Source organism: Rattus norvegicus, chromosome 7, assembly GCF_021556685.1.
Source record: "Rattus norvegicus strain SHRSP/BbbUtx chromosome 7, alternate assembly SHRSP_T2T, whole genome shotgun sequence".
Lineage (NCBI taxonomy): Eukaryota > Metazoa > Chordata > Mammalia > Rodentia > Muridae > Rattus > Rattus norvegicus.
The window spans coordinates 72,944,925-72,961,430 of NC_141540.1; the positions used below are offsets into that span (position 1 = coordinate 72,944,925).

At 42.0% G+C, this 16,506-nt stretch overlaps 1 protein-coding gene across 50 annotated transcripts in view; it reads left to right on the forward strand.

The window, feature by feature from the left end:
- Nucleotides 1-16,506, forward strand: part of R3hdm2 (R3H domain containing 2) — a 128,190-nt gene that overhangs the window by 42,232 nt on the left and 69,452 nt on the right. For 23 of the 50 annotated variants that reach the window (XR_015624228.1, XR_015624230.1, XR_015624231.1 and 20 more), the window contains one exon: nucleotides 11,642-11,785. The exons of the other annotated variants lie outside the window; for them this stretch is intronic. The gene's annotated coding sequence lies outside the window, so the exon portion shown is untranslated. The remainder of the gene's footprint in view (nucleotides 1-11,641; nucleotides 11,786-16,506) is intronic. 50 annotated transcript variants of the gene reach the window in all.

Sequence of the window (16,506 nt, forward strand, 5' to 3'; positions counted from 1 at the left end):
CTTCAGTTTTTTGGCTTTTTGGCCTTTTCTGTGTATATAGTTGTCTGTGGATAGGAACAGTTATATTATTTCTTCCTTGATCCTGTGTGCCTTGTTTCTTTCCTGGCTTATTGCACTGATTAGGACTTCTATTGTGTTCTTGAATTTGGAGGGGCAGTAGGCAGCCTTGGCTTTTTAGATCCTACGGAGAAATGCATCCTATAGATTTAACTGTATTAGACCAGGACAGTTTGAGCCAGGCACAGTGACCCCAAGACTTGGTAGGCAGCACTATGAGTCCATGGCTAGCCTGGTCTATAGAAAGTTTCATACTAATAAGCAAACTAGGCAGAGGTGGGTGGATCTCTCTGAGTTTGAGGCCACCCTGGGCTACACAGAGTAACTTTGTCTCAAAAAATCAGATAATTCCAATATCCGTTTATCTTGATGTTTTGATTGTTCATGACTTATCGTACACAAATTGAAATCATCTTCACATAGCCAAGTAATTTTAGACTGTTTCCTGGAATTTTGTGTAATTATATTATGAGAGTCTGGATTTTTAATCCAAAAGTCAGTGTTGATTGTTTTTTAAATATTTATTTTATGTGTATAACTACACTGTAGCTGTCTTCAGACACATCAGAAGAGGGCATCAGATCCCATTACAGATGATTGTGAGCTACCATGTGGTTGCTGGGAATTGAACTCTGCTGCAGTGCTTAGAAAGTGGGGTCAGGAGGAGTTCAAGGCTAGCCTTAGGAATGTAGTAGGTTTAAAGCCCTGTCTCTAGAATGCCCCCCCCCCCAAGCCAAAGAAGTCATTTCAGTTTTAAAGCTACAGTACACTTTAGATCTTGTTTTCATGTGAACACACAGTGATTCATCAAGAATTCACTTAGGTAGTGTCCCCCACCCCCACCCTCCCACGTGTTTTAGAGACAGTATTTCTCTGCATAGCCTTGGCTGTCCTAGAACCTGCTCTGTAGACCAGGCTGTCCTATAACTCAGAGAGAGATACACCAGCCTTTCCCTCTTGAAGGTGTGTGCCACCAACAGCTGGCCTAGTAGCTTTTTTATTTTTAATAGTTCAGAATGACCTTATTGTATCTGCTAGGGATGCATACTGAAATGAGTTGCCATGAAATGTTTAAAATAAAATTTAAATTACATATTTACATGCAGATATACTTTTTGTATATATCTAGGTGATAATTTTTTCATTTTTTGATTTTCTGTATAATATAAACTTATCAAACAAAAAATTGGAGGCCACAAAACAAAGAAATAATAGGCCCAGAACACATAATTCCTCTGCTTAAAACCTGCCAGTGGGGTGCTGGTAAGATGGCTCAGCTTGGCTCCAAGCCTGACAGCCTGATTTTGAGCCACATGACCTACAGGATGGCAGGAAAGAACTGGCGTCCAGAAGTTGTTCTTTGACCTCCACCTGTGTGCTATGGCCTGTGCATACATGCCTGCAAATACACACATGTGCACGTGCACACATACATACGCACTCGACCTAAATAAATTAATTCACTTTTAAAAAGTACCAGTAGATGTCGAGACCAACCTCGATCAGCAAGGAAGACACGACCAGAGGAGATCTTCTTCAAGCAGTTTATTCAGGAACCTTGATACAATCTTCTACTACCCCGGGGAACGCCCTACATCAGCTTAAGTACCCAACGCCAACCAACCCCAAGGTGCCACTTGGGTCATGCAGACAGGCTGTCACTATGCGGAACCTAGCAGGTCAGGCAGGCATAGCCAAATAAGGACTTGTTTACTACAGGGAGCGCTCACCGTTGGGAGGGTGGAAGGCGGAAACGAGTGCCATCTTTGAGGCGCGGCACGTCGCAGCTCCCTACAAGTAGATGTCTTTAATCCCAGTACTCAGGAAGCAGGGGAAGGCAGATCTCAGAGTTCTGGGATTAAAATCCAGCCTGGTCTGCAGAGTAAGCTCCAGGACAACTAGGATTACACAGAGAAACCCTGTCTCAAAAGCAAAACCAAAGCTTCCTAGTAGCCTTTCCACCTCAGACAGTTCAGAGTTTCTTCTAGTGATTGTTTGGGTCTTTGCTGTGAGCCTTCTAACTCCCCAATGACTTCTCATGTGACTCAGAATAAAAGCTGCTGTGTCTTTTTGTCTTTAGTATGAGTCTATGTTACATTCACCATAGTTCCAGGACCCACAATAAGAGCATGTGCTTGCAACAACATATGTCTGGGTGAGTAGAGGAGGTTTAGGCATTAGCCCTGCAACCATGCATGAGTGTCTTTGTGCATCTGCCTGCCTGCTGCCTTAGAACTGGTTACTGCGGGTCGCTCCCCAGTTACAGTAGGTGCTGCTAGGAATTAAGGCTAGGTCCTCTCTAGAAGAATAACCAGTCTTAACCATTGAGCCACCTCTCTAGTTCCATGGATTAAGTTTTTGTTGGTGGGCTTTTTGTTGTTGTTGTTGTTTTGTTTTGTTTTGTTTTTGAGACAAGGTATTTCTGTGTAGCCCTGGCTGTCCTAGAACTTGCTCTGAAGACCAGGCTGGACTTGAACTCAGAGATCTGTAGTGGAAACTATTTAATACCAACCAGAGTTTTTACCCTGCCTTTCATCATTTAGTTACTAGATAAAAGACACATGCAACCTTTATATTTACAATAAGTCTTAAACAGCACAAGAGTTGGGCAGATATCTATCCTCTGTGCTGTTAGAATCTACTTTCCTATCAATAACCCCAAGTTATTACTTACTATGTTTAGTCTGGGCTGCTCTCAACTCCAATTGGGCAGCACTCAAGACCATGTTTTTTCATGGCTCACCTAACCCATAGCAGCCTCTCCTCCTTCTCTGTCTTCTTTCAAGGTCCTCTGACCCCAAAACCCAGGAAACCCAAACCCCACCTATATTTCTTCTGCACAGCTATTGGCTGTCCACATCTTATTTACCAATGAGAAATAACTTGGGGACAGGGTGATGAAATCTATGCACTTAGCCTCAACAGAGATCCACCTGCCTCTGCCTCCCAGTGCTGGGATTAAAAGTGTGTCCATGGATGAGTCTATCTTTAAAAAAAAAAAAAAAAGATTTACTTAGTTTATGTATATGACTATACTGTAGCTGTCTTCAGACACACTAGAAGAGGACATCAGATCCCATTACAGATGGTTGTGAGCCACCATGTGGTTGCTGGGAATTGAACTCAGGACTCCTAGAAGAGCTGTCAGTACTCTTAACCGCTGAGCCATCTCTCTAGTCTCGGGTGAGTCTTTCTTAACAGCCTCTCCTGCTATACTTAGGTTGCCTTGGCTTTAGCCATAGTAATTTTGCACTATGACAGATTTTGCACTACCTCTAAGGTCCACTTCCTCCTGTAGATTAGATATTATCACCAATTTTCTTTCGGCATTTAAAAATTAGGACCTAGAACTGGAGGTATAGCTCAGTGGTAGAGTACATTCTTAGAGTGAGCAAGGTAATAGAACCAGTCCTTAGGAATAAAAGGAAGGGACCCAGAGAGGAAATGGACAAAGACTGTGAAAGGCACATTTAGACCTGTTACTCTGGACTTTGTTTATCCAAGGCAAGGTTTGATAGCCCAGGCTGACCTTGAACTGTTTCAGCCTTCAAGACTACTGGGATTATGAGTGTGAGCTACCGTGCTGGATTTAAATTAGAAGCTCCAGGGCAGATTCCTGGAAATGATGTTCAGGTTTAGGAATTTCTGACTTTTTTCTCCTGAGATTGAGTCTTAGCTGGATGTGGTGCTCACACTTTTGATCCCAGTACTTGAGGAGCAGAATCAGGCTGATATCTGTGAGTTCCAGACTTCCAAGCCTGGAAGGCCAACATAGTGAGACCCTGTTTTAACAACAAAAACAACAAAACAGTCTTCTCTGTAGGATAGTGTCCTTGAACTCAAAGCACACCCCCTGCCTCCCACAGGTGTGAGCTACCATTGCTGGCTCACCATGCTCTATCCTTTCCATAATTGTTACTCTTTTCTTGTGATCTCCTTTGAATTAACTCCTTTATTGCAATATATTTATCCTTACCCCCTAATATTCATTCCTGTCTTCATTTTATACCTGGGCTTTCTGCTTGGTCTTAGTTTGGGAGGAGAAACAGATAGCTACCAGTGTTTGATGCTGCTTATCTTCTGCCCCCATGTGAAAAATGGTTTTACTAAATATAGCTTGCTGGAAAGAAAATTTTCTGTAATTGTGTTTGGTCTTTGTTTTACATTTTAAAAGTTGAGCCTGGTAGCTTTTAGGTAAAAAGCATTTCTTTGACCTCAATTATTTTGCAGGTGAGAAAAAGGCAGGATAAATTTAAAAGTGAACTTTTACATATCCCCAAATCATTATTCTTCACTAAAAAGTCTATTTTGGCAGCTGAACATATGCAGCAAAAAGGAGCTGCTGCTGTATCTTTAAAAGCTGTCCTCAGAGCAGAGCAGTGTGGAGGCATGCTACAGAAGTACCTGAATGAAAGCAAGAAGAGGAGGTGGGAGGGGTGCGCTCTCTCTCTCTCTCTCTCTCTCTCTCTCTCTCTCTCTCTCTCTCTCTCTCTCTGTGTGTGTGTGTGTGTGTGTGTGTGCGCGCGCGCGCGTGCGCCTTTTGTGTGTATGTGTGTCTGTCTGTCCGTCTGTTGGCAGAGCTCTGGGTGACATCCTTGAAACAGCTTGGCCATGGTCTGCTTCAGGACACGTCATGGCAATTAGCTGGAGAAGCAGCAACAAGGATCAGTAGCATTTCATTCAAGGGTGAAGGGGGGTGGCTGGGGACTGTGGGCGGGGGAAGAGGCACAGGTTTCCCAGAAGGAATTTCTTCCGGCAAAATTCCGGCAGGCAGAACAGATTCTTACAATGAGGTCTCCATTAATAATGTGAGCTCGCTGTTCGCGTAAGTGCAGATCCATCCCGGGTGAGTTTTGGATAATTTTCTTTCTTTAAATAAAAGTCCTTGGACTTCATAGACTGGGAGAGGAGAGGTTACAAAAATTGGCATTTTAAAAATATCATTGTTGATTTATCTGTATAATACACACTATGGGAATTTGATTTTCAAATGTTAAATTTTGTGGGGGGTTTCTGGACATTTTTAGGGGCTGTTTTTATCTTTAAAACATTTTAAATATTAGGCTTGCTAGAACTTATACTGTTTGCAGATCTACTTCTTCCATGATTATTTTAAGCAGTGCTTCATTCAGATTTGGCTTATGAGACTCGAGGTGATTTCTGTTCTCTGCTGATGCTGTTGACGCACATTGCAGGAAGCAGGGAATCCCCTATAAATATCCTTCACTGTGTCATTACCCAGCTCTCCATGCCGGCTGGTGAATATGCCTCTGTGTCCTGTGTCTTTATGTAACTGTCCCCTACTCATCAAATGTGTGAAGGAGAAATATGTCGCCTTTGTCGTATCAGGAGAGTTTTTGTGGTTATAAGCATCTGGGAGTATTTTGCTAAACCGTTTTCCTACAAATGCTATTTGATGTATTAAGGTTTCTCTGGGTCTGCCACTTTCAATTTTGAGTGGCTTGTTTGTTTCTTATAATTGGCTTGTTTTTGTTTGCTGGCTCTGGTTTCTAAAGAGTGCAGAGATGGGATTCCCTCTACCTCCAGTGACGTATTATTTTGTTTGCAGTCTTTTTCTCCTGAGAGGGAGGGGTCGGAGAGAAGGAAGAAGAAAAATGGATCTGAAGTCTTTGTGACTCGCTGACAACTGGGCACCACTGACTGGAGCTGAAGTGGGATGTTTAGTGATAGGATACCTGTGCTTGATTCTTTGCACGGCAGACTTAAACCAGAGTCGGGATTTCTGAAGCAAGGTGCTTGAAATTAACCCTGTGAGTGCTGATGCTAATGAATTTTACCTAATTGCTATTTCTAAATGTAGAAGGAAAAACAGCTCAGTAGGTGTTTTAGAACCCAAAAGCCATTAATTTAAAATTGAGTTTTGGAGTGTGGGATTTTTCTGTATTTATACTGTTCCTGATCACTTTGTGTGCTGTTTTTCAGACCTCAAAATAGGTAGTTATATAAAAGTCCTTGTCACTGTAGTTCAGAGTAAGAGTTAATTTTGAATCTGTCCAGCTAAAGCAAAGGTTAGGAAGGACTTGCAGGTATAGGCCTGGTTGTGAGCTTTACAGCCCTCGGTGGTGAGTTTTGGATTCTATGTGGGTTTCCAGTTCCTGTTATGCCTCTCCATTTTAATTTAGATGATCTCTGAAGGGACCGCGGAGGTCAGTTTGAAGAACTAGACTAGAGCCTAGAAAAAGCTAAAAGTTGCCTTTCTATAAAGCATCTGTGTTTGAATAGCACATGCTGAGTTGTTCCTTTATCAACATGCCTGTTTATTTTCTGTCTTGATTTATTTCTCTGTTCTGCCATTTATTCAGAATTCTTCGTAAGAAGTGAAAAAATACTGGATTTGGCTGTTTTGCTTAGATTTGCAGTTCTATTTTCTGTGGTATCGCAGTAATTTATTTTATTCATAAAATTTTCAAACTGACAATTTAACTTTATTTAGCCGGAAGTAGGGTGGGGGAGAAAAGGATCGATGTAGAGTAAACGAGGAGCACTCTGGCAGAATATCTCGTTCATTATACAGTGACAGGAGCTGTAAGGGATGAGCATGACTCCACTGCATCTTTGCATCCTGATATTTCAGCAAATATGTGGGTAATTTCTCATTAGCTTTTCAGGAAACCCCTGTGGTGGACAACCCTCCTCAACCGTTGCTGGGAGACTGTTCTGACGTCACTGGGAGCAGCTCCCGTCTGCAGCTAGAGCAGGAATAGCCTTTGAGGGGAAGGAACTGCTGGGAAATTAAAAGATGACAGGTTTTTAAAACGTGGTTTTCATTTGATTTAGGGGTGGATAGGATATATCTAAAGCCTTTAAAAAAAAAAACCGTTTCAGTCATTTCCAAGCAAAAAAATACCAAAAGATTATTTTATTTTAACTGAAAGTGTCTTTTTAATTAAGCCTTTGTTTTCTAATTATCAGGACATTAGAAAAGGTCAAGGAAACAGCTCTTAAAGGTGTTAGGAAGTAAAATTACAGTTTCTTTTTATCCTTTATGCTCTTTTACCCTCTTCCCTTTGGAAGATAAGGGAAAGATCAAGGGCAGCTTTTATAAAGGGTGATTTAGCATAATTTAAGAATAATTGAAAATACATGTTGGAAAGACATTCTGGCAACATTGACTTTTATTTTATATGATTTTATTTTCTTATTTAATTGCTTAAGAGAGAGTCTCACACAGTTGGGGACAGCCTCAAACTTGCCATATGGCCAAGAATGACCTTGAGTTCCTCATCCTCCTGCCTCTACCCTTCCGGTTCTGGGATTACAGGCAATGTGCCACCATATTAAGCTCTGATGATGTTGATATGAGACACTTCTGAACTTAAAGCTAATATACTTAATTCTTTCTGACCTCTTTTTCCTAGCTCCTCCCTTTTGTTAATAGTTTTAGTTTCACTTTAAGAAGGGCATTCTTCTGGGCGTGGTCATCACTCTCCACCCCCAGTGGATCTCTGAGTTTGAAGCCAGCCTGATCTACAGATGGAGTTCCAGGAGAGCCAGGGCTACACAGAAAAACCCTGTCTTGAAAAACCAAAATAAAATAAAGAGCAAAGAGCATTCTTGTTGAATGCTTGCTCTACAAATTGCTGAGTATTATCAACTAAATTACTAGGCTTTTTTTTTTCAATTTCTTTATATGTAAAATGACTATAATAGTACCCATTCTCTAGGTGTTTTTAAGGGGGAAAGGGTAAGGGTTTTTTTCTGTTTTTTTTTTTTTTAAAGATTTATTTTTTTGTATATGAGTACAGACACACCAGAAGAGGGTATCAGTTCCCATTACAGATGATTATAAGGTACCATGTGGGTGCTAGGAGTTGAACTCAGGTCCTCTGGAAGAACAGTCAGTGTTCTTGACCACCGAGCCACCTCTCCAGTTCTCCTGTTTAAGGATTAAGAATTAATAAAAAAAGCTAAGGCGCTAAGGTGGCTCAATAGGCTACAGAGGTTACTGCCAAATCTGATGGCTAAACTAAATTCAGTCCCTGGAACCCATGTGGTGAAAAGAAAAGTCACTTGCACAATTACCTTTTTTGACTTGCCTACTGAGATACACATACACACACACACACACACACACACACACACAAACTGTATAAATACATATACAGAGATATACACTGAGTATAGTCCATGATCACTTTCTACCTTAAAAAATTTTTTTTAATTATATTTAGAAATGGTTAAGAGGTGGTTAAGAGCACTGGCTGCTGTTGCAGAGGATCTGAGTTCAATTCCCAGCACCCATGTGACACATCATAACCATCTGTAACCCCACCTCTAGGATCTGATGCCCTCTTCTGTCCTCCATAGGTAGCAGGCACATACATATGCGCAGACAAAACATACATACAAAGTGAACCTTTTTCTCCCTTCTCTTTTTCCCCTCTAAACCCTAATCTTTTTTAGGATCATTTTTTGTTATGTATATGAATGTTCTGCCTGCATGTTCAGCTATGTACCTCATGCATACCTTGTTCTCGAGGTCAGATGAGGGTAACTGTAATTGGGGTCACTGATGGTTGTGGGCTGTCGGTTGGGTGCTGGGAATGGAACTCTGGCCCTCTGTTAGAAAAGCCAGCGCATTTTACCACTGAGCTTTTTCCATACATAAAATTTTATGAGTTATTATTTATAGACCATCTGTCTAGGGATGGTGCTCCCCATCATGGTTTGGGCCTTCCCACATCAGTTTTCACTGGCTAATATGATTTTATCTTGTGTCTTGTGTGTGTATGTGAGTACATCTATGCCATTGCATATGTGAGTCGGTCAGGACAAGCTGTAGGAATCAGTTCTTTCTTCTACCATGTGGGCCCTAGGGACCTTTTTCTTTTTCTTTTTCTTTTTTTTCTTTTTTTCTTTTTTTTTTTTTCCGGAGCTGAGGACCGAACCCAGGGCCTTGAGCTTGCTAGGCAAGTGCTCTACCACTGAGCTAAGTCCCCTACCCCTTAGGGGCCTTTTTCTGATGAGGTATTTTGCCAGCCCTCTTTTAATTTTTTTTTAACTTATCTGTGTGTGTGTGTGTGTGTGTGTGTGTGTGTGTGTGTGTGTGTGTGTGTGTGTAGTATATGTATGTGTACATGTGTGCCTACCCACATATATGCCTGTGGAGCAAAAGGTGCAGATTGTTGTCCTCCTCTGTAGATATCCACATTTTTGTTTGTTTGTTTTGTTTTGAGGCTGGGTGTTTATTCTATCTTGTTTTTCTGTTTTTGTGGTAACTAACTCTGACTTAAATGTAATGTGGAGAGGAAAGGGTTTCCTTCTTATAGTTTACAGTCTGTCATCGAGGAAAGCCAAGCTGAAACTCAAGGCAGCATCTTAAAACAGACCCCTGGAGGAGTACTGATAACTGCTTGTTCACAAGCTTACTCTTGGGCTCTTGGTTGGCTAGCATTTGCATGTAGCCCAGGATGATGCTCCCCACCCTGGACTGGGTCCTCCCACATCAGTCAGCAATCAGGACAGTTTTTCACTAGCTCATTTGATCTGGGCAATTCCCCAGTTGAAACAACCTCAGCTCTGGGCAGTTTTCAAGCTAACTAGGACAGTGTCTCACTGAACCTAGAACTCACTGTTAGGGCAGACTGGCTGGTCAGTGTTCCCCCGGTCCTCGTCCCACTGCAAGGATCATAGGCCCGGCTTCTTGACAGGAGTGCTCGGGAGCCGGACTCACACCCTCATGCTTTCCTGATGCCAGCATCTCCTTTGCCTCAACTCCTAGATATCTTAAGGACTGAGTTAGCAGTAGCCATCATTTGTAATATTTAGAAATCAAATAGGATTATGCCATTTGTGTTTCCACATCACTTAGGAACTTATTTATTTCTGTGAGAAGCACATCTGGAAGTCAGGAGAACTTTTGAGGAGTTGGTTCCTGTCTTCCACCTTGTTTGAGGCAGGGTCTCCAATTTCTGTATTTAGGCCAGCTGGCCCACAAGCTTCTTGGGAACTCCTCTGTTCTGCCTCCTCCCATTTACCCTAGGATTACAGATGTGAGCCACCACATGTGGCTGTCTGTTATTTCTGGTCATCAGGCTTGCATGGCAAAAGCTTTTATCTGCTGAGTCATCTTGTCAGTCTTCCTCCCTTTAGGGGGTGATATGAGGATCAAGCCTAGAGCTTTCTGCATGTTATGTGAGCTACATCTCAGCCCCCAAATGCAAGCTTTGAGGAAACGAACAAATTGTCAAACCACATAAAAGATTGAGTTTCTAAAATGAATGCAAGTATAGTGTAAGCATTTTGAACATGCATCAACACAACTGGTCTTCCTAAGTATCCAGGTTTTGAGGCACACCTTTAACCCCAGCATTCCAGAGGTAGAGGAACACATCTTTTCTAATCTCAAAGGCCAGTCTGTAAACACACATTCTGAGAAGATTAGCTCTTTTCCTCTTTTCCTTTTTTGACCATCAATTATCTTTTGGTTGTTTCAGGGTTTTATAGAGAAACTCACTACATAGGCCTCAGATTTACTGTGTAGCCATGCGAGCCTCAAATTCTAGGTCTTCTGACCTCAGCCACCTAAGGGCTAAGGCCAGGTATGTATTAACTTTCAAACCAGGGGATGCCTATTTAATTTATCAGAGTGGACCAGGCCTCCAGATTCTCCCAGCATCCCTCTGTTCCTACTTGTTAAAGACTGTGACTAGCACACCCACCCTCTACAGTCTAGGGGCTGGGTTCTCCTTCCAGTGCACCTTTGACCTCCTGGCTGCTATACTTGGTTCTCCTCTCTCCCTTCCTCCTCTCCCCATACGTTCAGAAACATGACCACTCTGGACTCCCTCAGATGTGTCTCCATCTGGTTATGTCTCCCTTATATCTATAATAAACTTTCTTTTCCACCATACCTAGGAGCAGTCATGTCCTTTCCTTTCCTTTTTATGTATTTTTTCATCCAGTGTGTACAACCATGCCTGTTTTGTCTTTTGTTGTTGTTGTTGTTGTTGTTGTTGTTGTTGTTTGATTGTTTTGTTTTCAGACAAGGTCTCTGTGTAGGCCAGGCTGACTTGTGGCCTCCAACGAATTGGAGTTATAGCCATGTACCACCATGTGCAACTGGTTTTTGTTTCCTACCATTGTTCTGATTTATTTAAGATCTTTGTGTTGTGGGGTCTTTGATTGTGATAGAACTTATCTCCTTGTTAGGTAGGCTTAATTCTAGAGAAAATATGGCCTTGGAAATTCAGCAGCCTCCTGAATCACTCTGAGTGGTCAGGTTCTTGTCTTAAAAACAGTGAAGAATAACAAGCTAGAACAGTAGAGGAGTCAGAGTTTTACTGAGGAAGAGAAGAAGTTTGGCCTCTTGCCCGTCCTTTTTACGCCCAGTACTTGGGTCTGGTTGGTTTATGTAGGTAAACGAGGGGTTGTGCTGAGAGCCTTCGGTTTTTGAACTGAAGGCTGTGGAGGACTGTGGTTGAGTGGAGATAATGCTCAGGAAGAGCCTGCCATCCAGATATTAGGAGGAGGAAGAACCAGAAGTGAGACGTGGGTGGTCAGCTAAAAGCTTAAAGGCTAGTGGTCTTGTTATGTTAATGTCGAAGCCTTTTAAAATTTACAGCTCCTGCCTAGCGACTTACACATTTAAATTCCAGCACTGAGGCCGAAGCAGGAAGACCTGTCTGAATTTGGGATCCATCTGGCCAGCCAGTTCTACACAAGTGAGACCCTGAGTCAAACAACAGAACCATCCACAGCTTCTTAGGTAAATCTATGGAGAGTGAACTTTGTTGTACAGACTCTTTGCTCACAAGGTTCAATCTAATATTTATATGAAGGAGGGCTTCTGAGCTAAATTTAAAGCTTTGGAGCTAAATTTGGCAAGACTTGCAGTTTGGGGCCAGCAGCTGCACCCACTGCAGTGTTGATTGGGAAGCTGGTGCTGCCATTGCCAGATATTTCTTCTGAGGTCAGCCTAGAGCTTCTGCCTGCACAATACTCATCAAGAAAACAGCCTGCCAGTTTGTAACGATCCTTTTTATCCTTATCTGTCTGAAAGAAGCCTCCTTACTCCATCTCTGTCTTTGGACATTTGCCTCTGGTGCCCACCTCTGGAAAGGCAAGGCACGGCACTCCTACTCTTCTGGTTTGGTGCTGTGCTCATGATGCTCATGTCTCTCTGTGTATCTATAAGAGTGTAGTTTGTATGACATACTGTGTATGGTGAGTCCTTAAAACACTACCATATTCTTAAAATAAAATGAACTGACTTGGGGCATGGGTGGTAGTGCCTGGCATTGATCTGGGGGCCTTGTATACACTAAGTGTGTGCTGTGCCACCGAGCTGCCTTATGACCCCTTTCCCCCCAATCTAGAATTTTAAATGAGCCAAATATCAAATAAAAAACACTAAGCTGTCCAACATCCTTTATCTTCTTTTAGCTTTATGCTATAACATATTTTGGGAGGAGAGCCAGCCTTTAATGGCTGAGCCATCTCATCAGTCCTATGTTATAACTTAGAGACTCACTCTTTTGTATCTTTTGAGGCTTTTCCCTTTTTTGTATTGCTTTTTAACCTACCAGAGTGCATTGACAAGGACCAGCAATGTGTGCGACACTCATAACAAAGCAACTCTCTCTGCATGGAGCTTTTACGCTTTCTGTACCTTCTCTAGTATGTATGGAGAAAGAAGAGTTAATTTTTTTTTAAAGGGAAATGAACCAGAGAAAAGCAGAAGTGGGCTAGTCAATGACTCAGTGGGCAAAAGTGACAGCCACCACCTTGCCAGCCTGAGTCCTGTCCTCAGAGCCCACATAGCGGAAGGAGACAACTCTGCCCTCCACACATGCGTGTATCCACTTGCATACACACACAAAGAAATAAACAAAATGTAGAAGAAAAATTAATTTATAAAAGAAACAGAGAGTGGGCGAGCAAGCAAGTGGCATTGCCCATGTATGGTCTGAAAGTCTGAGACTCACTGAAAGGCCTGAGAAGTAGGCATGACATGGAACAGCTAAAAACATCAGTTCACTAGAGAACCTCTGTGTGAAAGTAACTTTTATTCTCCTGATGTAATTATCATCTCCAAGGCTCACTGCCTCTGTCTGCTGGTCCTGCAAGCTTCTAGCCTCGGTAATCTAATCTAGGCCTAGAATTTTCACCCTATGAGACTTACTGCTGAATCAGGTCACTCTTTCTTGTCTTTCTGAACTCTGGCTGGCTGATTCAACTTAGTTCTGGCTCAAACTCCTCCCCAAGGTGACTGATTCAATCTGGCTTCTCCTGACCTCTCCTGAATTGCTCTACTTGGCCTCAAACTAACTTTGGCAGTCTTGTTTTAAACTTCTGGCTTCCCCTGTCTTCACCTGCATCTGGCTTGTTCTCTCTGCAACCTGTCTCTATACAACTGTCCTGTAAAACTGTCTCCTTCCTTTCCTCCTTCTCTGCCTGCACTGTGCTCTTAAGTTACCTCCCTTTCCTCTCTCTTCTCATGAGAGTTGGGCAGATCCTATCCTGTGAGGTCTTTCTCTGATTCGTCACTTTTTCTGCCACTCAATTAAACATTACTTTCAAACATGGGTAATTCCTTCTACAAACTAGCTTTACCTTTATTGTTTGGGATTAAATATGCAAGGGCTAGAGAGATGGTTCAGTGGTTACTAGCACTGACTGCTTTTCCAAAGGGCCAGGGTTCAAGTCACAGCACCTTCATGGGGGCTCACAACCGTCTGTAACTCCAATTTCAGGGAATCTGACACCCTCAAATAAATTAAATTTAAAAAAGAAGAAAAGAAAAGGTGTGTACTAAGGACATGTCTGTACTCTAGCTAGAGGGATTCAAACTAAGGGCTGAACCACGACTAGAGACAGGTTTTTTTGTTTTTTCGGTTTTTTTGTTTGTTTGTTTGTTTGTTTTCAGTATATAACACAATAACACAACCTTGGGGTTCATAGTGTGATCAAATATCCTCATCAAGTATGCATGCTTTTTTTCTTAAATGAGTGAAGGAAAACCATTTTATATCTAAAATTCTTGAATACATTTATCCTAAGCAGTCAATGAGAATTGCTAATAAAGATACAGATTCAAAGGTGTTCATAGAATATTTTATTGTAAAATTGATAGCTGCTTGAATTCACAATAATGAGGAATGGTTAATAAATTATTGTCCATGGATGAACAGAATATTTTTTAAAGATTTATTTATTTATTTTATGCATGTGAGTACACTGGCTTTTTTCAGACACACCAGAAGAGGATATCAGATACCATTACAGATGGTTGTGAGCCACCATGTGGTTGTTGGGAATTGAACTAAGGACCTTTGGAACGGCAGTCACAAGCCATCTCTCCAGCCCACCAGGATATTCCTTTAGTTAAAGTTAATTTAAAACCTGCTGTGGTATTTTACATTTATAATCTTAGCACTGAAGAGGCTGAAACAGGAAGATTGCTAATTCAAAAGCATTTCATCTGCGTAGTGGGGCCATAGCCAGCCTGAATACATAAAATCCTGTCTTTTAAAGATTACTAAAGCAGATCCGATGCCTCCTGACAGTAAGTTCAGCAGTTAGAAGGCCAAGACCCCTATGAGGACACTATTAGTTTGAGGACAGTGTGGGTAATAGTGAATTCCAGGTCAGGGTGGAATACAGAATAAGACCCTGTCTCAAACAAACATAACAAAACCCCTGACAGAAAAAGAGATCAGTGGAATGGAATAGCCTGTAACTCCAGTACGTAAGAGGTGAAATTATAGATCATGAGTTCCAGGCTAGCTTAGACTACTGAGTAAAAAGTTCAATTAGAGAAGAAATTTAAGTGTAATATTGTTACAATTTCAGTATTTGGTAAAAGTATTCTAGATGTATCATATAATTACATAAAAAATACTGGATATAAAAACATCCAATATGGATATTAATTATATATAAATATAAGAGTAAAAACCGGGTTGGGGATTTAGCTCAGTGGTAGCAAGCGCAAGGCCCTGGGTTCGGTCCCCAGCTCTTAAAAAAAAAAAAAAAAAAAAAGAGTAAAAACCAGATTATTCTTAAGTATGTTGCTATTAATAATGGTAGTAATGGCAGAATTACAGATCATGGTTGATTTTCATTGGATTTTCTGTACTTGTGTTTGAAATATAAAGAAACCTTAGGGGCTGGGGATTTAGCTCAGTGGTAGAGCGCTTACCTAGGAAGCGCAAGGCCCTGGGTTTGGTCCCGGAAAAAAAGAACCAAAAAAAAAAAAAAGAAACCTTAGCTGAATGTGATCCTTCGTGTGTGCGTGTGTGTGTGTGTGTGTGTGTGTGTGTGTGTGTGTGTGTGTGTGTGTGTGTGTGTGCAATGCCAGGTTTGGGAGGCTAAAGCAGATAATTGCAAATCTGAGCTCAACTTGAGCTGTATAGTGAGACCCTACCTCGAGAACCCAAGGGCAGGGGCAGCAGAGAGCACCTTTAACCCCAGCACTTGGGAGGCTGAGGCCAGTGGATCTCTGTGAGTCTGATACCAGTCTGGTCTGTAGAGTGAGTTCAGGACAGCCAGGGCGACATAGATAAACCCTATCTTGGGGGTGTAGTGGGGGGTGTGGGAAATATACCCAACCAAAATAAGCTCCAAGGGGGAGGGAGAATCTTGCTTTTCTTTTTTAAAAATGGTTTTATTATACTTGTTAATTCTATGGCTATGTGTGCTGGTGGGTGTGTGCAGACAAGTACCGACAGCCATTGTCAGCTAGCCCTCTCCTTTCCTTATGTGGGGCCACAGGTCCAGTAGTCATCAGGTGATGGAGTGACTTAGTGCTGTCTGGCCAGCCCTTCTTCCTGATCTTAAATCAACATCTCTGCATAGACACTTAGCGTTAAATTGAGATAAAGGGGGTACTCTGTGTAAATCAAGAGCACTGGAAATAAAAAATAATAGCTATGGTTTGTTGTTGGTGGTGGTGGTGGTTTTGTTGTTTTGTTTTATTTTTTAGATAGCCTTTCATCTACCCTAGGCTCGCCTTCAACTTGCCCTGAAATTCCGATCCTCTTGCCACGACCCCTAAGTGTTAGACTCATGGGTGTCCTGACTTGCCCGGGTTGTGCAGTGTTGCAGTAGATGAGGACCAGGCTCCCTGTGTGTGAGGTCAACAGCTCTCAGGGTAGCTGCACCTCTAGGCCTGCTGCTTCTGTCCCCATTGCCACTGTCACAGGAAAGCTTCCTATGTCAGAGTGTTGGGTTCTTGTATTAAGGAATAACATCATTCAGAAAACGTCTTTCCATGCAGCTTCTTGTCCTTCTGGACTAAACAGCTCAAGATCTTTACAGATACTTTTATATCTGTGCTTGTGTGTTTGCATGCCTACCTGCCATGATGCACACGTGGACTCAGAGGACAGTTTGCTGGGTCAACCTGGAACTCAGGTTGTCAGACTTGGTGCTGGGTGCACTCCCTGCTGAGCCTCCTCTCAGGGGATATTTTAATTTAATTTAATT